The sequence below is a fragment of the Lolium perenne genome, chromosome 3 (assembly GCF_019359855.2).
Source record: "Lolium perenne isolate Kyuss_39 chromosome 3, Kyuss_2.0, whole genome shotgun sequence".
In the NCBI taxonomy this organism is placed as follows: Eukaryota; Viridiplantae; Streptophyta; class Magnoliopsida; order Poales; family Poaceae; genus Lolium; species Lolium perenne.
In genome coordinates, this window is record NC_067246.2 from 183,019,040 (window position 1) to 183,044,053 (window position 25,014).

Here is a 25,014-nt window from a genome sequence, read left to right on the forward strand (position 1 = left end):
TTAAGCGCCGTCGAACGGCGGTTCAGACACACCCCATCTCGCCGGCGGCGATGGCCAGAGTTGGCCGGAGAAATTCGGCGAAGAGGCAGCGACGCGCGCGTCGCCAGAGCTCGAGGGTTAGGGTTCGCGAGGGGGAGAGAGAGGAAAAGTGAGGGCGACCGAGTGGGCCGGACCAGGCCAACTGGGTTGAGCCCAACCCACTCGGGTTCACCCTGACAGGTGGGCTCGAGGGCAATTTGGGCATTTTCCAAAATACCCTTTAAGTGAGGATTTTAAAGAATTTTAGAAAATAGAATATAGCTCTAAAAAAATAATTAAAAATATGAAAATCAATCAGCATAAAATTCTCTATCCAAATAAAATATCAAAGAGAATTTTTGAAGATAATTAAGAATAAGTCTTAATTTGATGAATTAAATAATGATTTAAATCACACATATTATTTTCAATAAAGAAAATAAGTCCATTATGTTGGTTGACCTGTCAGGTTTAAGAGACAAAAACGTTCTAGTCAAATAACGTCAGGTTTAGAGATAAACATTGACAAAAGCGTTCTAGTCAAATAACGTTAAGGAGGAGGCCCACGAACCAACGTTCGTGACCACCTCGTTCGCATCTCACGCGCCCTGATCGGGGGCACCAAAACCAACTCGATGGTTTGGTCCCCTGTCGCCTGCGCCATATAAAAGGGGGGAAGCCTGGCTGCTATCGATCACGCCAGTTTTATGATCAGCTCGCTGCTTTCCCCACAACTCCTAAAGCCCTACCGATCTAGGGAGGCGCAGAACGACGGGAAGACCAGACTGGAACCTCGCCGTGCTGTGCCAGGGCAGTGCAGGTGGCGCCCGGAGGGGATCAGGAGGATCTCCCGATCGTCACCGAGCACAAGTTCGTCATCAACACCGCCACACCAAGCCTGCCTCACGCAGGCGTCGATGGGATCGTCAATGCCCCGTAATGCATCCCTAAACCCTCTCTGTCTTATGTTAACTAGGTGTTCTAGTGGCTGCTTTTGCGATCTTGTGCGTTTTTAGGCCTAACAATGGTATCAGATGCCTATTACTGCTAGCACTAGAACCCTAGTAGTGATCTGAGATCACGTTTTTTGTATAAAGATCATGTTTTTAGGCAGTTTATGTTCATGTTTAGGCTCTCAGATTAATGCTATCATGTTTTTAAGCCTCAGATTAGATGATGTATGAACCCTAATTTATGTTCCCCAATTTCTGAAAACGAAATTGCAAGTTTTGGAGTGTCACCTTATGCCGCCGGGTCGCTGCCTATCCCTCCGGGGGCCGTCGGAGCAGCCGCTGCTCCGGCGAGGGCAGAGATCCCGCGCCGCCGTTTCCTCCCGACGGAGGGGCGTGCGGGTAGACGCGTCGCGAGGCGCGGAATGGACGCAGACGCGGGTGGCCGCGCGCCGCCTGCCCCCGGCGTCACATAACGGCTGCCGGCCTCGCCGGTCAGCACCACCCCTCGCCTACCCTCAAGGAGACGACGCCGGTGGCCACGCTCGACGGAGGAGCGCGCCGGACATGGTCCGTCGCACGCTGCTCCGGCGAGCGCCGCCATGCGCCGGGATGAAGCGAGGAAGGGGAACGTGGGCCGCCGGGGCCGTGGCCGCCTCGCGCGCTCGGGCCGCCGGGGCCGTGGCCGCCTCGCGCGCTCGGGCCGCCGGGGACGTGGTCGCCTCGCCCGCTCGCCGTGGCCTCTGGCGCCCTCGCGCCCGCCGGGGCCGGGGCCGCCTCGCGCGCCCGCGCCGCCGGACGGAGGTTTCTCCGCCTCACTCTCTCTGTCGCAGAAAAATCGGGGGAGGAGGGCGCCGCTCTCTCTCGCGGAAATATCGGGGAGAAGTGGAGGATTTTTAGGGTTAGGGCACCGGCTGCCCCTTTTGATCTGGCCTTCAATGATCTGGACCGTCCAGTGGATCAGACGGCCGATATCGAGGCGGAGCAGCAGCCGGGCCGGGGGTCCTTTTGGGCTAAATCTGAGGATGGGCTTCGGCCCAGGTTGTCGGTAGTCCAGTAAGTTTTATGGGCTGCCGATTTTCCCTGTTGTTTTCTGTATTTTTTTTCTAGTGCATTCTACATGATTTTCCTTATGTTTATTGCACTATTATATACAGAAAAATAATTGCCTATAAAATATGATCAGAAAACATACCATTTGTTCTGGACAGAAATGAACCAACGAGATTTTTTGTTTAGAGTATTTAGTATGTTTTAATGTTGAATTATCAAATTAAGCATGACATATGTTGTTCCTTAAATGTTTTAAAGTTGATGTTTATTTTGAGAATGTTATGGCTGCAAAATAATTCTGACCAACGTTGTATTATTTCTGCATGTCAACCACTAATGTTGTTCTAATTCATGTCATTTCTGCCCAACGGTGTTTGACATAGAATAAGAAACTTATGGCATGTTTATTTTATATGCATGCAATTTTACTAATGAATGTCCATGTCAAATTTCAGCTTCCGCTGCGATGCGTTATGATGCTGTCGAGCAGTTGACCGGCAGCAACTTTCCTTGTTGGAAGAACTCCATTGAGCTATGTTTGGCTTTCAACGAGTTTGATTATGCCTTAAGGGAGGATAAGCCCGTGGCGCCAGTTGCTGGTGCTACGGGGTATGATGAACTAAAGAAAACTTATGACTCCAAGATGGAGAAGTGGGACAAATCCAATCACGTTGCAATGCTCGTGATGAATTCTTCCATTTCACCTGAGATTATTGGGGCTCTCCCCAAGAAAGATACTGCTAAGGAATTTATGGAAGCCTTGGAGGAGCAATTCAAAGGCTCTGAAAAGGTTTATGCTCATGAGCTTTTTCACAAGCTACTTGGCAAGTATAAAAATGATGGTGATGTTAGGGGACACATACTGAGAATGATAAATGCTTCAAATAAACTGAAGCACCTAAAGTGTGAGCTCAGTGACAACCTCCTTATCATCATGATCTTGGAGTCCCTCCCTGAAGAGTTCGATCAGTTCAAGATCAACTACAATTCCATGAAGGAGAAGTGGACACTTGCTGAGATATCCCCTCGGATTGTCCAGGAAGAAGAAAGAATGATGAGGCAGAACAAGGATCAGGCTTTTCATGTTGGCTCCTCAAAAAGAAAGCATGACGGGTCAGGCCCTTCAAAGTCGCCAAAGAAAACCTTCAAGAAGGAAATGCCAAAGTTTAAAGGAAAGGAAAAGGAAAAGGATAATGCACAGTCTTCAGAGCCTGCGATAATGTGTGTTTCTTTTGTAAGAAGGAAGGCCATTACAGGAAGGACTGTCATGAATACCTCAAGTGGATGATGAAGAAAGGTACAGATGAAATCACTTTTGTTGATGAAATGTTATATACTGATTTCTCTTGTACATCATGGTGGATTGATTCAGGTGCAACTGCTCACGTTGCTAATTCTATGCAGGGATTAAATTTGATCCAAACCGTAACAAGCGGGGCAAGACGACTTAGAGTTGCAAATGGAGTTGAAGTTGATGTTGAAGCTGTTGGGTCACTCACCTTGGAGCTCCACACCGGCTTTCACCTTCATTTAAATAATGTTCTTTATGTACCTACTTTAAGTAGGAATTTGATTTCAGTTTCTTGTCTCGATGATAACATGTTTGAGTGCAAGTTTGGTAACAAACAATTTGTTTTAAATTATTGTAATAAAGATGTTGGCCTCGGTGTCAGACGAGGCAAACTATATATGTTATCTATGAATGATTATGTTTTGCATGTGAGTAATGTTTCAAATGTTGAGAAGAAATGGAAGGGTACTAGCACTTCTTCGAAATTGTGGCACTGTCGTTTAGGCCACATTTTGAGGGGGAGAATGGAAAGACTTATTAAAAATGATGTACTCCTCCCATTAGACTTCTCTGATGCGGACAAATGTGTTGATTGCATCAAAGGTAAATATGCAAAAACAATTAAGAAAGGAGCGGTAAGAGCCACGAGTGTCCTCGAACTCATACATACTGACATATGCGGACCTCTTAATGTTAAGTCTATAGATGGTTTTGATTCGTTCATCACCTTCACAGACGACTTTTCCCGTTATGGGTACATTTACCCTATACGTGATCGATCGGAAGCTTTGGACAAATTTAAAGTGTTCAAAGCCGAAGTTGAGAACCAACTGAATGCAAAAATTAAAGTTGTACGATCTGATCGCGGGGGAGAGTATTACGGTAGGCACGCTCCTTATGGGCAAATTCCAGGACCTTTTGCTAAGTTCCTAGCTGAGAATGGAATTGTTGCCCATTATTCAATGCCTGGTGAACCTCAACAAAATAGTGTGGCTGAGCGCCGTAATCGCACGCTTTTGGATATGGTGCGTAGCATGCTCAGTCATGCAAGTTTGCCGGTAAGCCTATGGATGGAGGCATTGAAGACGGCTGCACATATTTTAAATCTTGCTCCCACTAAGTCAGCACCGAACACACCTCACGAGATGTGGACGGGAAAGAAACCGAGCTTGAACTATTTACGTGTGTGGGGCTGTCCTGCTAAAGCTAGAATTTACAATCCACAACTTAAGAAGTTAGACCCAAAAACGGTTAGTTGTTTCTTCGTCGGATACCCGCACAGGGGAAAGGGATATCGTTTCTATTGCCCCGGTCATACCACTAAGTACGTGGAGACCCGGCAAGCGGTATTTTTTGAGGATAATGAAGTTAATGAAATAAGGAAGATCGATCTTGAGGAAAAGCGGGTGTGTGCCCCATCCCCGATTATCCAAAAGGTCGTTCTACCAATGCAGAGGAGAATCACTTCAAATGTTGAGACCGAACCTCACAGTTCTGGTCCTCAACCTGATGGTGATCCTGAAACTAATGATAACGCAAATCCAGAAGGTGAAGAAAATCACCAGTCGGATAATGAAGAAGATCCTCATAATAATAATGCCCCTCCACCACCATCGCTTTGTGAGAAGATCACATCGAGAAAGAAGAAAAGCCATCTCAGATGATTATATCACCTACATGAGTGAGGATGTAGATGATATAGGAAAGGTGGAGGATCCAACCTCATACAAGGAGGCCATTAAGAGTTTGAATTCGTCTAAGTGGCAAATCGCCATGGAAGACGAGTTGAAATCTATGAGCTCAAATGATGTTTGGGACCTAGTAGAAGTTCCTAATGATGCCAAAAGAGTAGGCTGCAAATGGATCTACAAAACTAAGTACGACCCCAAAGGGAACATCGAAAGGTTCAAAGCTAGACTTGTGGCAAAAGGTTTCACACAGAGAGAAGGAATCGATTATAAAGAGACTTTCTCTCCTGTGTCATCTAAAGATTCTTTTAGGATCGTCATGGCTCTGGTAGCTCATTTCGACCTAGAATTGCATCAAATGGACGTTAAGACGGCATTTCTAAATGGCGACCTTGATGAAGACGTGTACATGACTCAGCCGGAAGGTTTTGTTGTGGAAGGAAAGGAACATTTAGCATGTCGTCTGAAGAAATCCATCTATGGCTTGAAGCAAGCTTCAAGACAATGGTACCTCAAGTTCGATAAGATTATTAGAACTTTTGGTTTTACTGAAAATGTTAAGGACAAGCGCATTTATGTTAAGTTTAAGGGCGTAGGTTCACAATATTAGTCCCGTATGTGGATGACATATTATTGGCCCGCAAAGTGATAAGGATATGCCGCACGAGACCAAGAATTTTCTGTCTTCCAATTTTGATATGAAAGATCTCGGTGAAGCTTCATATGTCCTCGGCATTGAGATTCATCGAGATAGGTCTAAAGGTGTGTTGGGACTATCACAAAAGGCATACTTTGAGCGAGTACTAAAGAAATTCAATATGCATAAGTGCTCTGGCTCACCTGCCCCAGTAGTCAAGGGCGATAAGTTCGGGACTTTTCAATGTCCGAGGAACCAAATTGAAACTGATCAGATGAAGTCGGTTCCTTATGCTTCAGTTGTTGGAAGCATCATGTATGCACAAGTTTGTACACGCCCTGATTTGGCTTTTTATAACCGGGATGCTTGGTAGATTCCAATCAAATCCAGGACTAGACCACTGGAAGGCCGCAAAGAAAGTCTTGCGTTATATGCAAGAGACAAAAGGATACATGCTTACGTACAGAAGGTCTGATAACCTACAAGTTGTTGGTTATTCAGATTCTGATGATTCCGGTTGTGTGGATAGTATGAAATCCACGTCGGGTTATATATTCACACTTGCCGGAGGAGCTATATCGTGGAAAAGCTCCAAACAAACTATAGTTGCTTCATCTACGATGCAAGCAGAGTTTATAGCATGTTATGAGGCCACTGGGCAGGCTGTATGGCTAAAGAATTTCATTTCCGGACTTAAAGTGGTCGACAGCATTTCAAAACCACTTCTATTGTACTGCGATAATGAACCCGCAGTTTTCTATGCGAATAACAACAAGTCAAGTGATGCTGCCAAACACATTGACATTAAGTATCATGTTGTGATGCATAGGATCCAGGATCAAACAACTATTGTTAAGCATATAAGTACGACTCGTATGCTTGCGGATCCGCTAACGAAAGGCTTATCACCCAGAATTTTTCGTGAGCATGTTGCCGGCATGGGATTACTGGAAGCCTTATGATTCTGGAATAAAGGGACCATAATAAGAACCACTCCCAATAAGTATTATGTTATCCATTTCAAGATAGGCTGGTATGCCATAAGTGTTGAGGTTCAATAGCATTTCATTGGTTGTTGTAACACCTCACTTTGGTTTATTATTCCTATGGAGAATGGGCAAATGATGTTAAACCTAACGATCAAGGGGGAGAATGTTGGTTGACCTGTCAGGTTTAAGAGACAAAAACGTTCTAGTCAAATAACGTCAGGTTTAGAGATAAACATTGACAAAATCGTTCTAGTCAAATAACGTTAAGGAGGAGGCCCACGAACCAACGTTCGTGACCACCTCGTTCGCATCTCACGCGCCCTGATCGGGGGCACCAAAACCAACTCGATGGTTTGGTCCCCTGTCGCCTGCGCCATATAAAAGGGGGGAAGCCTGGCTGCTATCGATCACGCCAGTTTACGATCAGCTCGCCGCTTTCCCCACAACTCCTAAAGCCCTACCGATCTAGGGAGGCGCAGAACGACGGAAGACCAGGCGGAACCTCGCCGTGCCGTGCCGGGGCGATGCGAGTGGCGCCCGGAGGGGATCAGGAGGATCTCCCGATCGTCACCGACCACAAGTTCGTCATCAACACCGCCACACCAAGCCTGCCTCACGCAGGCGTCGATGGGATCGTCAATGCCCCGTAATGCATCCCTAAACCCTCTCTGTCTTATGTTAACTAGGTGTTCTAGTGGCTGCTTTTGCGATCTTGTGCGTTTTTAGGCCTAACACATTAATGTAATTGGACTATAAAAACACCTTGAAAATATTTCAAGGTTGTATTTACCCTAAATAGAGAACCTCCAAATTATTCTTAGTAAATACCTCTCACATAAAATGATAAGACATCGGAAAAGGGGGGAACAAACCCTAAAAATGGAAAGCATGCATAATTGCTTCTTTAACCATTGCCCTTATCGGACAATGATGCTATTTTTCAGAGACAGAGGACAAGGGTCGGTCCACACCTTCCAACTGCAAAACTTTGCAGTGTTCAGGCAAGTTCATCACTTGCTCATGTCATTTGAGTATTTCTATCAAATTACTTGCAAAGTACTATGGTTATCACTAGTGCATAAAAACCAAAACCACTACTTTCATAACTATGAATATGACTATGTGGTGGGCAATGGAACCATGGATTGTGTTGATATGGTGGAGGTTCCATTGCAAGGGTTTATATCCATCTAGGATTAAACAACAAATGCTTGATGATTCTTGTGCCGTAATAACCGTGTTAACCATAAGATACGAAATGGGACGGACTAGTCAATCGTATTTCCACCTCTTGTACATCAACGGATGCGCTTACCGTAGCGGTTGTATCTTGCGGAGCAACTTGTGGAGTGGGGAACCCATTCTAAGTCCCCACGGTTATGCTTGTGCATACCGTAGCGGTTGCGACTTGCGGAACAACTTGAGGGTGGGGATCCCACTCTAATTCCCCACGGTAATGTGGTCTATGATGGGTTGCGGCTACCGGCGAAGGAGTTTGGTTCGATCCTGCATCGTTGTCGTGGTCGGGGTCCGTCCTTAAATGGTGTAAGTGGACCGACGAGGACCCAGGGTCGGGGTTTGCAACAAAGGGTGGGTGTGCGAGGTAGCGGAGGAATATGATTGGCTATGACCTTATACCGGGCCTCACACCGAAGGAAGTGTGGACGGGAAAGCTGCCCGGTTGGCACCAAGGTTAAGATCTCTTATGGGTAAAGCAACACACCTCTGCAGAGTGTAAAGAAGCTGTGACTGTCACTCCTGTTCGGGATATGGAACTGCGAACGCGGCCGGAAAGGAGCTCCATGAAGTTCTAGTAAACCGGTGAAGGCTGACGGACATAGCTCTTTGGAATAAAAACAATCTCTTGAAGAAATGTTTATCAAAACTTGCATTGGTATTAGACTTTCTGGTCTAATATTGTAGCTAGTGCATTAAACACCTCTTATCTATAATGAACTTGTTGAGTACGCTCGTACTCATCCCAATCTTAAAATCCCTTGCTTAGATTATGCGAATCGTGCGGAGGAGGACTACGACCACACTGAAGGAGCCGAGATCATCGGCTATGAAGAACCAGACCTCTCTGGAGGTGTTGAAGGCGTAGACTATCTCATAGTCTACGGAACCGGGGAGGCTTCCGGAGGAGATCAAGCCTAGAACATCAAGTAGTAGTAGTAGCCGAGCAGCCCGAACTCTTAGTATTTAGCTGCTCGAGAGAATAAATGTACAACTTAATGAAACATCTATATTGTAAGCTAAGTTGGGTTCACCTCGAACCCAGGAGTATCCCTCTTAGGACTCAAGAGGAGCTCCGAGACGATATATGTATGATTATTGTAATATTAAATGAATGAGTTATGGACCTGCTATGTTCTATTGTACTACTCTGAGGGATGTAATATTTGCGGAATGGTACTTCGTGAATGTTATATCAACGACTGGCATACTACAACATGCAGTGGTATGCAGGGTCACCACAGAGGTTCTTGCCTGACTCTGGATAACTGCTCGTACACCAGACCGCGAGCTCACCCTAATGGATTGGTGGCACCGCGCGAAGCAAGACACGCCAGCGCCGCTTCGTAAAGGCCTAGCATCTGCCACCCTCCTACTCCCATGGATAATACTTGCGTCTTTGAAGGAGCCCAATCCTCTATGCCGCTGTTGTTGCAAAACATCAAGGACGAGCTTAGGCTTTGGGCTCGAGCTACCATCCAGCTGATAGTTCCTCTCCATTTTCTGTAATATGCCTCTTAGGAGGATGTAAAAAAAAATTCTATCTTTTTAATGAAATGAAACGTGAAGGTTCTTTGCGTTTTGTCGAAAAAATAACCATACTGAGCAGTATAGTCGACTGCCAAAATAGTTCACTTACACGACCACTGTTTGACAAAATCAATTTTGCTAACAAATAAGGCGAGCAAATCAGCATTTGCTTCTGTAGTGGCGTGGAAATCTGCCTGAAGGCCGCCCTACCCTAGCCTCATCACTGCTCGTTGGACCGAGCATGTATATGACATGACTCATCGGTCCAAGATGGATTTGACCCAGCTTCAGCTCTGAATCTACAGAAACAAAACGAAGACCAGCAGCGAAAGCAAAGCTTGCGGAAGAATACCACGGCAAAGAAAAGATATAAACTAGACTTCGATGCTTTCTTGTTCATTTCAACCACCCCTGCACCGCATAGAGTCCTGATATTGTGGCTCACGTGCCCGGTGTTTTACAGTAAGCCAGTAAACACTATTACGAATACAGTTAACTGAACTGAAGTTCAGACTTGAACAAACTGGCGCGAAGACGAGACACTGAAGCTGTTGGATCGTTTTCGAGAGCGGTTGATTTGAGCACGCCGTACCCGGCCACCGTAGCAAATAGCATTTCGTCATAAGTACTATATTAAACTTCAACGTCAACTTTTTCTCACAGTTTTTCAGATTTATTCTTACCCTATTTGCCCTGCTGACACGTGGTATTACCTGTTACATTAGGCCTCTGTGTGTGTTTTAGGGGACGCGATGCTGTTTGCCATTATTTCCTGTCCTCTAAGTTCTTTCTTTCGTGTTTTTTCTCGGGTGCGTGTAGTGTTTCTCTGCTACTGTTCTCCTGACGCTACGTGTGACTCGCCCGGTTCATGGATCTATGCGTCATTGCGTCAGCAGTTCAGATTTTGTCTCGCACCGCTTTGAACCTTCGACTCTCTCTTTTTTTTTTTTGAGCCGGATGACCTCGAGAGCAGAGTAGGGTCGCGCGGCCCGGCAGTTGAGGCCGGAGACCTCGATGCCATGGAGCGCGAGGCACGCGAGGGCGGGGCTGGCCGCCGCTGCCGACAAGGGGAAGCGGAGCGTGGCCGGGGAGGGTGGGCTCCGCAGCTCGACGCGGAGATCCTCAATGCCGCAGCCGCCGGCGGCCTCGAGGTATCGCCTCACCGTGCTTCCCCTGCCCCAGATTCTTTTCCACACCAGCCCGACCATGGCCGATCTCTTCCGTGGCCGCTGGCGTGTACGGTCCTCCAACGCCGTAGTCGCCACGGAGCCGTTTCCGCCATCCCCTGTCGTGGCCGCACCACTCCTAGATGGTGGCCGTCGAACCGGCTGTCTGGTTCGGCGGGTGGGCGCACGCCGGCAAACAGCGTTGGCCGCTGCTTCGAGTCGGGGGCACTGCCTTGCCTTGGGGCTGCGCCGCTGCAACCGATAACTACAATATCGTCCGTAAGGCGGAGCGCAGATGATGGTGGTAGCGGAGAAATCCAGTAGCGGGAGCGAGGAAGAGGCGCATGGACGAAGGGGATCCCCGCTACGGTGCTCCCTGTACGGCTATTCACCGGGCCATGCCATGGGGATACAGTGGGAGAAGCGGTGGGAGGTACCGACCCGCTGCCACAGTTTCCTTCGTGGCCCGTGGCCTCCCAGGCCGCCAGATCTGCCTGGCTCCTCCACCTCCATAGCCAGCAGCCCGTGGTGTGGGTCGGTCCTGCTCAGATTTTGCGAAATTATCCCCGCCCGAGTTCTCCCCGGCTGCGAGATCTGCCTGCTCCTCCGTGGCCAGCAGCTGTGGTGTATGTCGGTCCAGCTCCGATTTCGCGCCTGTTGATAAGGTGCTCCGGCTCCCCATCCCTGATGGCTGGTGCGTTGTGTACTTGTGTAGTCATTCACGCTCAACGACCGGCTCAACGACCGGCACTGCTCTATATCGTGGATAGAAGTGGTGCCTTGGTTCGTCGTTTCCGAGTGTCCGGCCGGAGCTACCATGCGCTGCCCCGTGCCGCCGTTGGTTCATAGGTTGCTGCAATAGGCTGTCTGTCCCACATGCCCACCCAATCCTTGGTTGATTTCCTGCCCTGTCTTGCTCCTCTTTCTCATCTCTTTGATTTTATCACATTTGCATCTGTGTGATGATTGCCTTAACTAGACTATGCATTTGTTTTCTAGGATCCATCGTTTCATTTTGTAGTGGTCGTTACATTTATTATCTGTAAACGACTGTTGATCGAATTAAAAAATGTCAACTCTGGTGCTTCAGTTGAATAGGACGTCACGCCATATAGTTTAGAGGTGTTGGAGGACCATTTTTCTAAATCAAACTATATCGGTTGATATAACTCAGTTGATTCAGAATTCTAAACCACACTGAAAACTATAATCATTTTATCGTGTCCTTTTTTTATGCTTAGACCTCGAGCTTAAAGTACAGAGATTAAACACCAGGGTGAACCATTGAGAAACAGGAGCCGTCTCCGCCTACTTCTCTTCCTCTCTGGTTCGCCTTGTTGCTTCGCCCAGCTCTGACAGCCTGCCTCTCTTGTGCTCTGGAACCATGAAACAATGAAACGGGGGCGGTCTGTACTATGGGCGTCGGATGCTACCAACGTCAATTTGATCTGGGTGATGTTTTTTATTTCGTAAATTTTTCTTCTTGCTCGCAGGTTGTATAGATTGGGAGCCACTCGCCACCCCCATTGCTCTTCTAGGTATGTTCACTACCTTCCATTCTTCACTGTTCCTATTCTTTTCTTTCAGTACGAGTCATGCTATTTGTTGATCATATTTCTTTTTTTGTTTTTGATTTTGCAGCACATACATGGTTGGAGATGAAGGAAGAACTGGTGAGATAATCTCATGGCAGATATAAGGTCATGGGCTCTTCTATCTCTATTCTCATTTTTGCTTGGGAATTTTTTTATTTTTTATTGAGGATCTTTGGTACACACACTGATGACACTTGACTAAGAACAATATGCTGATTTCATATGCGCACATGGTATTCACTGAAATGCCTGCAAGATTGAGTGACTTCCTCCGCCAATGATTACTTAAACATGTCGATTGTTATCTCCTTTCATGTGCCAGTAGATGAGGGGTGGCTGCATATGTGCAACTTTACTTTCTTTTTGGGGCACATGATGAATTTGACATATAGCTGTCCTTTTTTAAGTCGACGAAGAATGCACTATGTCATCTTTCAGGTTTCCTGGGTAGGTAAGATCAACGAGCGTAAATGGCGTAGTAGAAATAATAGGGGCGTAGGTTTTTGTCAGATGGTCGTCAGCCTACAATGTGTACATGTAAGTTGCTCTCATGTATCTTATATGTAGATATTGACCCTCTGATCAATGGTTTATGCGGCTATTTGATTTACCTATTGATCTAGACTGTAGTTTCAGTGATGAATTTATAATTATTCTCTAGAAAAAACGATGAGTTCTTACTTCAGTTGAAGGTATCTCTAAGGTTTCATATGTTGTTCAGATGTGTCATTGTGTATTATCCTATTTGAGACAAATAGATTCAAAATTTTCATGTGCAACGCACTTTAGTTAAGAAAGAGTCGAGGACATACTGAACTTTTTTCATAGTATACATAGTCATTACATTAACTTAGTATGCCTGAGATAGGTTACTATACAGAAAAATAATCAATATCATGATAAGTGAGTTCTACTTGAAAAGTGTGTTATCATAGCTTTCTAAGAAATAAATTATAAAGCTTTGTTTCGAGGGTTCAATGGTCAATCGAAGTTAAACAGAGAATTAGAAGCCTGGTAGTTGGCATTAAGAATACAATACTTTCTTGGAAATTCATATCTAGGATAAAATTTCTTCTTGATAACTATGCATATTTTTTCCACCTTACCTTTACAATTGCGCCAAAAAAAATTGTAGACTGAGCTGAGTACTCACACCAAGATTCCGTTGGTTAGTCATGATGGCTCTGCCATGCCACTGTAGTGGTATTGTATTGATTCTTGGACTCCTGATGTGGTCATTCATACAATAATTTAGCAAAAGAAAATTTCCGTGATTCAAAGCTATCTAAAGGTTAGTTGTTAATTATTTCTCACATTTGACATGTGTGTATGAGACATAAGGAGTACATTATTCAAATTTTAGTAAATCTGAACCTTTTTTTGTGAAAACATGAACTCTTTCGTGTCAGCATCTAGATGCATGAAAGAAGGTGCAACAGCTAAATGCATCAACGGATTGACTGTAAGCCTCTAGGTTGACTTTTTTTTTCTTTCGCTCATACACCATACTTCTTCAGTTCAGCTAATATAAGGTTTTAATTTGTGATGTCTGGAAGTTTGTAGTTTCTGGTACATACTCTAGATTTATGATTTATTTAACCAGATTTTTTTGATGTCTGTGATGAGAGTTTATAGTTTCTGGTGTATACTCCTGGATTTTGATTTATTTAACCATATTTTTTTTTGAAAGAAAATTCTCTGACCAGATGGTGTGTAACATTTTCTTGAAGTTGTTACTATTAGAGAAACGTAAGAATTTGACCACTAGGTTTACTAACCGATGTGATGTAGTACATGATACATGATCTGGGCTATTTCCCTCTCGACTTTGGATCTTAGCACCCAATTGGTCTATCTGTACTAAGGATGACGGCCTATATTCGGAGTTTCCCTAGGATTGGTAAAACACGCACATCATAAAAAACATAACCCACCATAGAGAGTGGCAGAAGTGCCAGCCAATTCAAAAAAGAGCCAATGGGGACAACCATAGCTGCAGTAGGAGCTATGGAACCCAATGATATCATGGTACGGTGCACAAACTTGCAGATTATATTTCAACTAACTGTTTCGCGTTCTAATGCCTACAAGATTTCTTTTGTTTAGACGTGTTAGACTAAACTGCAGGTAATGTTTTCTATTAGAAATTGCAGCTGTGACCAAATCATCTAGATGGGTATTGTAGATATATATCTTTTTTTGTAATAACAAATTTGGTCTTTGCCTTTCCATAATATGAGCTTTTTTTGTCCAGCAAGATTGAAAGTAACATGAAAATTCTTCATGTATGTTAGTTTGCAGAACAACATAGACGTGCGAGGAATATATAGCTTGGAGTTTTGAAGACAATGAAAAGGGGATGACACATGGCTTTGGTAGTGAAATACATAGCTTACATATGCTACATCTTCTCCTGAAAAAGCACTTTTGAATGGGTTATAGTTCTTATGGCTAGCATAAGCATGGCTAGGATAGTAGGATCTCCTGATTGCTTCGTTTTTTTTTTCCTGAAAGGGCTTCTTTTCTGAGTTTCGGTTCAGATTCTGAGATTGGCATCTTTGGCCTCATAAATGAGCTATGTCAAATTCATCCAAAGTTCCCAATAACTGTTTAAAACAAGCCACAGAGAAAGTCTCGAAGGATCAGCGGAAGCAAGGAAGCACAAATTGCAACAAGCTATAAGGGGCCTGAGGGTTATCTCATTTTATTTTAGTAGGAAATGGTTCTTCACACTCTCTGGATGTGATGCATAAGCAGTAGTTTCCATCCTTTTATTTTGGGTCCGTGGATGCGTAGTTGTCTGTGGAATTTTTCATGACTTCTGAACATTATAAGTTTCAACTGTGCTGAACTTCTCTGCTTGCAAATCTTACGCCTTTTTGGCCATATGATCTTGATTGTGCGGTTGACGTTATTCAAGATGGCAGTGTGAGGACGAAGGTTGACACTCAACACCTAAGAGACATCAGTTTCCATACCACTTCATCGGCAAACTCTTAATCCATCCAAGAAACAAAGTAATTCATTCTCCCCTCATCAGCTTTTTCAATCAGTTTCTTGGGTACCACTGGAATAATTCTACATTAATCTTATTTTTTTTACATCTGGCCGGCAATTCTATAAGCACAGGTGGGCAGGAAAGTTGATGGTCTTGGCCTGAACCTTTACCGGCAAGCTTTGATCATCTTGAAGGAGATATGCCCTAGAGGCAATAATAAAGTGGTTATTATTTATATCTTTATGTTTATGATAAATGTTTATATATCATGCTAGAATTGTATTAACCGAAACATTAGTACATGTGTGATATGTAGACAAACAAGAAGTCCCTAGTATGCCTCTTAAACTAGCTTGTTGATTAATGGATGATTAGTTTCATAATCATGAACATTGGATGTTATTAATAACAAGGTTATGTCATTGTGTGAATGATATAATGGATACACCTAATTAAGCGTAGCATAAGATCTCGTCATTAAGTTATTTGCTATAAGCTTTCGATACATAGTTACCTAGTCCTTATGACCATGAGATCATGTAAATCACTTATACCGGAAAGGTACTTTGATTACACCAAACACCACTGCGTAAATGGGTGGCTATAAAGGTGGGATTAAGTATCCGGAAAGTATGAGTTGAGGCATATGGATCAACAGTGGGATTTGTCCATCCCGATGACGGATAGATATACTCTGGGCCCTCTCGGTGGAATGTCGTCTAATGTCTTGCAAGCATATGAAAGAGTTCATAAGAGACCACATACCACGGTACGAGTAAAGAGTACTTGTCAGGAGACGAGGTTGAACAAGGTATAGAGTGATACCGAAGATCAAACCTCGGACAAGTAAAATATCGTGAGACAAAGGGAATTGGTAATTTATGTGAATGGTTCATTCGATCACTAAAGTCATCGTTGAATATGTGGGAGCCATTATGGATCTCCAGATCCCGCTATTGGTTATTGGTCGGAGTGAGTACTCAACCATGTCCGCATAGTTCTCGAACCGTAGGGTGACACACTTAAAGTTGGATGTTGAAATGGTAGCACTTGAATATGGAATGGAGTTGGAATATTTGTTCGGAGTCCCGGATGAGATCCCGGACATCACGAGGAGTTCCCGAATGGTGGGAGAATAAGATTCATATATAGGATGTCATTTTATGTGAAATAAAATGTCGCGGAAGATTCTATGGAAGGTTCTAGAAGGTTCTAGAAAAGTCCGGAAGAAACCACCAAGGAAGGTGGAGTCCACAAGGGACTCCACCTCCATGGCCGGCCAGCCCTAGTGGGGGTGGAGTCCCAAGTGGACTCCACCATAGGGGGCCGACCACCCCCACATGGGAGGTGGGAATCCCACCTTTGGGTGGGAGTCCTAGTTGGGCTAGGTTTGCCCCCTCCTATGGAAGGTTTTGGTTTCGGGTCTTATTCGAAGACTTGGACACCAACACTTGGGATCCACCTATATAATGAGGGGCCAAGGGAGGGGGCCGGCCACCCCAAGACCATAGCTTGGCCGCCCCCCTTGAGTGGCCGGCCACCCCCTCCCAAACCCTAGCTTTGCTCCTCCACTTCACATTTCCCGCGTAGCTTAGCGAAGCTCCGCCGGACTTCTACACCGCCACCGACACCACGCCGTCGTGCTGTCGGATTCAAGAGGAGCTACTACTTCCGCTGCCCGCTGGAACGGGGAGGTGGACGTCGTCTTCATCAACAACCGAACGTGTGACCGAGTACGGAGGTGCTGCCCGTTCGTGGCACCGGAACCGATCGTGATCAAGATCTTCTATGCGCTTTTGCAAGCGGCAAGTGATCGTCTACCGCAGCAACAAGAGCCTCATCTTGTAGGCTTTGGAATCTCTTCAAGGGTGAGACTCGATACCCCCTCGTTGCTACCGTCTTCTAGATTGCATCTTGGCTTGGATTGCGTGTTCGCGGTAGGAAAATTTTTGTTTTCTATGCAACGTTATCCTACAAGTGGTATCATAGCCGTGTCTATGCATAGATGGTTGCACGAGTAGAACACAATGGTTTGTGGGCGTTGATGCTCTTGTTATCTTTAGTTTGAGTACTTTGCATCTTTATGGCATAGTGGGATGAAGCGGCTCGGACTAACTTTACATGACCGCGTTCATGAGACTTGTTCCTCGTTCGACATGCAACTTGTATTGCATAAGAGGCTTTGCGGGTGTCTGTCTCTCCTACTATAGTAAAGATTCAATTTACTCTTCTATTGACAACATTAGTATCAACGTTGTGGTTCATGTTCGTAGGTAGATTAGATCTATATCGAAAACCCTAAACCACGTAAAATATGCAAACCAAATTAGAGAGCGTCTAACTTGTTTTTGCAGGGTTTGGTGATGTGATATGGCCATAATGTGATGATGTATATGTATGAGATGATCATTATTGTATTGTGGCAACCGGCAGGAGCCTTATGGTTGTCTTTAAATTTCATGTTGAGTAGTATTTCAAAGTAGTTGTAATAGTTGCTACATGGAGGACAATCATGAAGACGGTGCCATTGACCTTGGTGCTTCGCCGACGATGATGGAGATCATGCCCGAAGATGATGGAGATCATGTCCGTGCTTTGGAGATGAAGATCAAAGGCGCAAAGACAAAAGGGCCATATCATATCACATATGAACTGCATGTGATGTTAATCCTTTTATGCATCTTATTTTGCTTAGATCGCGACGGTAGCATTATAAGATGATCCCTCACTAAAATCTCAAGATAATAAAGTGTTCATCCTTAGTAGCACCGTTATCAAGTCTTATCATTTCGAAGCATCTCGTGATGATCGGATGTGATAGATTCGATAAGTACATACAACGGGTGCAAGACAGTTTTGCACATGCGGATACTAAGGTGGCCTTGACGAGCCTAGCATGTACAGACATGGTCTCGGAACACGTGATACCGAAAGGTAGAGCATGAATCATATGGTTGATATGATGAACACTTTGAGTGTTCGCCATTGAAATCACACCTTTTCTCGTGATGATCGGGTTTAGGTGCGGTGGATTTGGTTCGTGTGATCACTAAGACAATGCGAGGGATATTGTTTTGAGTGGGAGTTCACTTAGGTTTTTAATTATGTTGAATTAAAATTTGAACTCAATATGTCATAAACTTAGTCTAAACTATTGCAAATATATGTTGTAGAGATGGCGTCCCCAATCAATTTTAATCGGTTCCTAGAGAAAGAGAAACTTAAGAGCAACGGTAGCAACTTCACCGATCGGTTCCGTCATGTGAGGATCTTCCTCTACGGCGGAAATACGCAATTTGTGCTTGATGCACCGCTAGGTGACCCTCCTGCAGAAGATGAATCCGATGAAGTAAAAGCTGTTTACGCGACTCGGAAAACTCGGTACTCTCAAGTTCGGTGTGCCATCCTGTGCGATCTGGAATCGATCTTCAAAAACGTTTTGAGCACCATGATCCTCATGAGTTGATGAATGAGCTGAAAGCTATATTCGAGACTCATGCGGCGATGGAATGCTATGAAGCATCGAAACATTTCTTCAGGTGTATGATGGAAGAAGGCAGCTCCGTTAGTGAGCACATGCTCGCCATGACCGGGCATGCGAAGAAACTCGATGACTTGGGAATAGTGATTCCTAACAGATCGGGGATTAATCGTGTCCTTCAATCACCGCCACCAAGTTACAAGAACTTTGTGATGAACTACAATATGCGAGAACATGAACAAGGAGTTACTGAACTCTTTGGCATGCTAAAAGCTCTTGAGATTGAGATCAAGAAAGAGCACCAAGTGTTGATGGTCAACAAGACCACCGATTTCAAGAAACAGGGCAAGTCTAAGGGAAAATTCAAGAAGGGTGGCAAGAAAGCTGCCACGCCTCCTATGAAACCTAAGAACGGCCCTAAGCCCGATCTTGAGTGCTATTACTTGCAAGGAGAAGGGACACTGGAAGCGTAATTGCTCCAAGTATTTGGCAGATCCGAAGAGCGGCCTTGTCAAGAAGAAGAAAGAAGGTATATACTGATATACATGTTATAGATGTTTATCTCACTAGTTCTCGTTCTAGTACACAGGTATTTGATACTGGTTCGGTTGCTCATATTTGTAACTCGAAACAGGGAACTAAAGAATAAACGACAACTATTTGAAAGATGAAGTGACGATGCGCGTTGGAAATGGATCCAAGGTCAATGTGATCGCAGTCGGCACACTTCCTCTACATCTACCTTCGGGATTAGTTTTAAGCCTAAATAATTGCTATTATGTACTGCGTTGAGCATGAACATTATATCCGGATCTTGTTTAATGCAAGACGGTTATTCATTCAAGTCTGAGAATAATGGTTGTTCTATTTTTATGAATAATATCTTTTATGGTCGAGCACCACAAAAGAATGGCTTATTTCTGTTAGATCTCGATAGTAGTGATACGCACATACATAACATTGATGCTAAGCGAATTAAACTTAATGATAATTCTACTTATATGTGGCATCGTCTTGGTCATATTGGAGTGAAACGCATGAAGAAACTCCATCTTGATGGATTACTTGAATCACTTGACTTTGAGTCACTTGATAGATGCGAAGCATGTCTAATGGGAAAAATGACAAAGACTCCATTTTCTGGTATGATGGAGCGAGCTATCGACTTATTAGAAATCATACATACCGATGTATGTGGACCAATGAGCGTAGCATCGCGCGGTGGTTATCGTTATGTTCTAACCTTCACAGATGATCCGAGTAGATATGGGTATATCTATTTCATGAAACATAAATCCAAAACTTTCGAGAAGTTTAAGGAATTTCAAAGTGAAGTAGAAAATCAACGTAACAAGAAGATCAAATTTCTACGATCTGATCGTGGAGGTGAATATCTGAGTTATGAGTTTGGCATGCATTTAAAGAAATGCGGAATACTTTCACAATTGACACCGCCGGGAACACCTCAACGAAACGGTGTGTCCGAACGTCGTAATCGAACTCTCTTAGATATGGTTCGTAGTATGATGTCTCTTACTGATTTGCCGTTATCATTTTGGAGTTATGCATTAGAGACAGCCGCATTCACTTTAAATAGAGCACCATCAAAATCCGTAGAAACGACACCGTATGAATTATGGTTTAATAAGAAACCTAAGCTTGTCGTTCTGAAAGTTTGGGGTTGCGAAGCCTATGTAAAGAAGTTACAACCGGACAAGCTAGAACCCAAAGCGGAGAAATGCGTCTTCATAGGATACCCTAAGGAAACTATAGGGTACACTTTCTATCACAGATCCGAAGGCAAAATCTTTGTTGCTAAGAACGGAACCTTTCTTGAGAAAGAATTTCTCACTAAAGAAGTGACTGGAAGAAAAGTAGAACTCGATGAGATTGATGAATCTATACTCGTTGATCGAGTAGCGCAAAGACCGGAAGTTGTACCTGTACCGCCTACACCGGCAACAGAGGAAGCTAATGATCATGATCATGAAACTTCGAACGAGGAAACTATTGAACCTCGCAGATCGACAAGGGACCGTGCCACTCCTGATTGGTAAGATCCTTGTCTAATTGTCATGATTGTAGATAACAATGATGAGGACCTGCGACGTATGAAGAAGCGATGATGAGCCCAGATTCCAACAAATGGCAAGAAGCCATGAAATCCGAAATGGGATCCATGTATGATAACAAAGTATGGACTTTAGTAGATTTACCCGATAGCCGAAAGGCTGTCGAGAATAAATGGATCTTCAAGAGAAAAACAGATGCCGATGGTAATATTATCGTCTATAAAGCTCGACTTGTCGCAAAGGGTTTCCGACAAATTCAAGGAGTTGACTACGATGAGACTTTCTCACCTGTAGCGAAGCTAAAATCTGTGAGGATTTTGTTAGCAATAGCTGCATTTTTCGATTATGAGATTTGGCGAGATGGATGTCAAAACGGCGTTTCTTAATGGAGACATTGAGGAAGAGTTGTATATGGTACAACCCAAAGGTTTTGTCGATCCTAAAAATGTCGACAAAGTATGCAAACTGCAGCGTTCAATCTATGGACTGAAGCAAGCATCTAGAAGTTGGAACCGACGCTTTGATAAGGTGATCAAAGACTTCGGGTTTATACAGTGTCATGGAGAGGCCTGTATTTACAAGAAAGTGAGTGGGAGCTATGTAGCATTCCTGATATTATATGTAGATGACATATTATTGATTGGGAATGATATAGAACTATTAAGCGAGTGTTAAAGGTTATTTGAATAATAGTTTTTCAATGAAAGACCTTGGTGAAGCATCATATATATTAGGCATCAAGATTTATAGAGATAGATCAAGACGCCTAATAGGGCTATCACAGAGTACATATCTGGACAAGATTCTAAAGAAGTTTAGAATGGACGAAAGTAAGAAAGGGTTCTTACCTATGTTACCGAGGCAAGGTATTGAGTAAAACTCAAGGACCGGCTACGAGCAGAAGAAAGAGAAAGGATGAGTAACATCCCCTATGCCTCGGCAAGAGGATCTATCATGTATGCCATGCTATGTACTAGACCAGATATAGCACATGTCGTTAGTTTGACTAGCGAGATATCAAAGTGATCCAGGAATGGAACAACGGACAGCGGTCAAGAATATCCTGAAGTACTTGAAAAGAACTAAGGATATGTTTCTTTGTTATGGAGGTGACCAAGAGCTCGTTGTAAACGGTTACACCGATGCAAGTTGGAACACCGATCCACGATGACTCTAAGTCACAATCTGGGTACGTGTTTATATTGAATGGTGCTGCAAAGAAGCTGGGCAAGCTCGAAGCAGTGCACGGTGGCGAAGTCTTCAACAGAATCGGAGTACATAGCGGCTTCAGAGGCTTCATCAGAAGCGGTATGGATGAAGAGGTTCATTGTAGAGCTCGGTGTGGTTCCTAGTGCATTGGACCCATTAATCATTTACTGTGATAACATGGGTGCCATCGCCAATGCACAAGAGCCAAGGTCACACAAGAGGCTGAAGCATATCAAGCTGCGTTATCACTCGATTCGCGAGTACATCGAAGATGGAGAAGTAAAGATTTGCAAAGTACACACTGATCTGAATGTAGCAGATCCGTTGACTAAAGCTCTCCCTAGGGCAAAGCATGACCAACACCAGAATGCCATGGGTGTTAGGTATATTACAATGTAATCTAGATTATTGACTCTAGTGCAAGTGGGAGATCGAAGGAGATATGCCCTAGAGGCAATAATAAAGTGGTTATTATTTATATCTTTATGTTTATGATAAATGTTTATATATCATGCTAGAATTGTATTAACCGAAACATTAGTACATGTGTGATATGTAGACAAACAAGAAGTCCCTAGTATGCCTCTTAAACTAGCTTGTTGATTAATGGATGATTAGTTTCATAATCATGAACATTGGATGTTATTAATAACAAGGTTATGTCATTGTGTGAATGATATAATGGATACACCTAATTAAGCGTAGCATAAGATCTCGTCATTAAGTTATTTGCTATAAGCTTTCGATACATAGTTACCTAGTCCTTATGACCATGAGATCATGTAAATCACTTATACCGGAAAGGTACTTTGATTACACCAAACACCACTTGCGTAAATGGGTGGCTATAAAGGTGGGATTAAGTATCGGAAAGTATGAGTTGAGGCATATGGATCAACAAAGTGGGATTTGTCCATCCCGATGACGGATAGATATACTGGGCCCTCTCGGTGGAATGTCGTCTAATGTCTTGCAAGCATATGAAAGAGTTCATAAGAGACCACATACCACGGTGCGAGTAAAGAGTACTTGTCAGAGACGAGGTTGAACAAGGTATAGAGTGATACCGAAGATCAAACCTCGGACAAGTAAAATATCGTGAGACAAAGGGAATTGGTAATTTATGTGAATGGTTCATTCGATCACTAAAGTCATCGTTGAATATGTGGGAGCCATTATGGATCTCCAGATCCCGCTATTGGTTATTGGTCGGAGTGAGTACTCAACCATGTCCGCATAGTTCTCGAACCGTAGGGTGACACACTTAAAGTTGGATGTTGAAATGGTAGCACTTGAATATGGAATGGAGTTGGAATATTTGTTCGGAGTCCCGGATGAGATCCCGGACATCACGAGGAGTTCCAGAATGGTCCGGAGAATAAGATTCATATATAGGATGTCATTTTATGTGAAATAAAATGTCGCGGAAGATTCTATGGAAGGTTCTAGAAGGTTCTAGAAAAGTCCGGAAGAAACCACCAAGGAAGGTGGAGTCCACAAGGGACTCCACCTCCATGGCCGGCCAGCCCTAGTGGGGGTGGAGTCCCAAGTGGACTCCACCATAGGGGGCCGGCCACCCCCCACATGGGAGGTGGGAATCCCACCTTTGGGTGGGAGTCCTAGTTGGGCTAGGTTTGCCCCCTCCTATGGAAGGTTTTGGTTTCGGGTCTTATTCGAAGACTTGGACACCAACACTTGGGATCCACCTATATAATGAGGGGCCAAGGGAGGGGGCCGGCCACCCCAAGACCATAGCTTGGCCGCCCCCCTTGAGTGGCCGGCCACCCCCTCCCAAACCCTAGCTTTGCTCCTCCACTTCATATTTCCCGCGTAGCTTAGCGAAGCTCCGCCGGACTTCTACACCGCCACCGACACCACGCCGTCGTGCTGTCGGATTCAAGAGGAGCTACTACTTCCGCTGCCCGCTGGAACGGGGAGGTGGACGTCGTCTTCATCAACAACCGAACGTGTGACCGAGTACGGAGGTGCTGCCCGTTCGTGGCGCCGGAACCGATCGTGATCAAGATCTTCTACGCGCTTTTGCAAGCGGCAAGTGATCGTCTACCGCAGCAACAAGAGCCTCATCTTGTAGGCTTTGGAATCTCTTCAAGGGTGAGACTCGATACCCCCTCGTTGCTACCGTCTTCTAGATTGCATCTTGGCTTGGATTGCGTGTTCGCGGTAGGAAAATTTTTGTTTTCTATGCAACGTTATCCTACACATCTGACGTCTGACGACAACATGAAGCAAGACCACTAAGATCCAGGATGACATGATCCGAAGTTGTGGGACGATCTCTGATGATCAGGCAGCAACATGAAGCTAGACTATTCAGTCTCAACCTGGCAATGCTCAGTGTTATGGAGGTATTGGCCAGGAAGCCGCGGACAGCTGAGGTAACGTTGGCATGATCTACTATGTTATGTATTGTCAATTGTTGTTCATATCTAGGGGGTGTAGATACCGCTTCTGGCTCTGTTCTTGACACTGTTTCATGTGATGGGTGCAGGGATGTACACCGTGTGATTCTAATGACCCAACTGGACACGTATCAGACTCTACATAGCCTTGCGTAGGCGTTTTTGCTTCAGTTCTTTTTATTTTCTTCTTGCTGTTACTTTGAGAGTTGTACTTGCACTACTTCAGTTCCTTCATCAGAAAAAAAAGATATGTCCATCATTTGCAGAGAAAAAAAGTTCTGCCAATTTCCATTCACTTCACTATTAGATACACAGCAATAATAACCTAGAGGACACAAGTGCTAAAATACAAAAAAAAAAGAAGCTTTATGCCAGTCACAAAAACATGATTGCAGTACAACAGTGGTGTGTAAACATGGACTGGTATAGAGTCTTTTATATTCTATAAATGATTGAAATAGAGTTAGTTACAGAATTTATTATTATCCTGATATGGAGTTAGTTTCTGTATTTTATTGAGAGGTTTATGATGCTTAGTTTCCTGTTGGGCTTTTAGTTTGGATAAATCATTAGTTGAAATGGTCAGCTACTATTTTAGATTATATAAACCAAGGCAGATCATCTATTATTTTTATCTATTCTTACCAATTACGGTACATGAAATTAGAGTTCATAGTACAT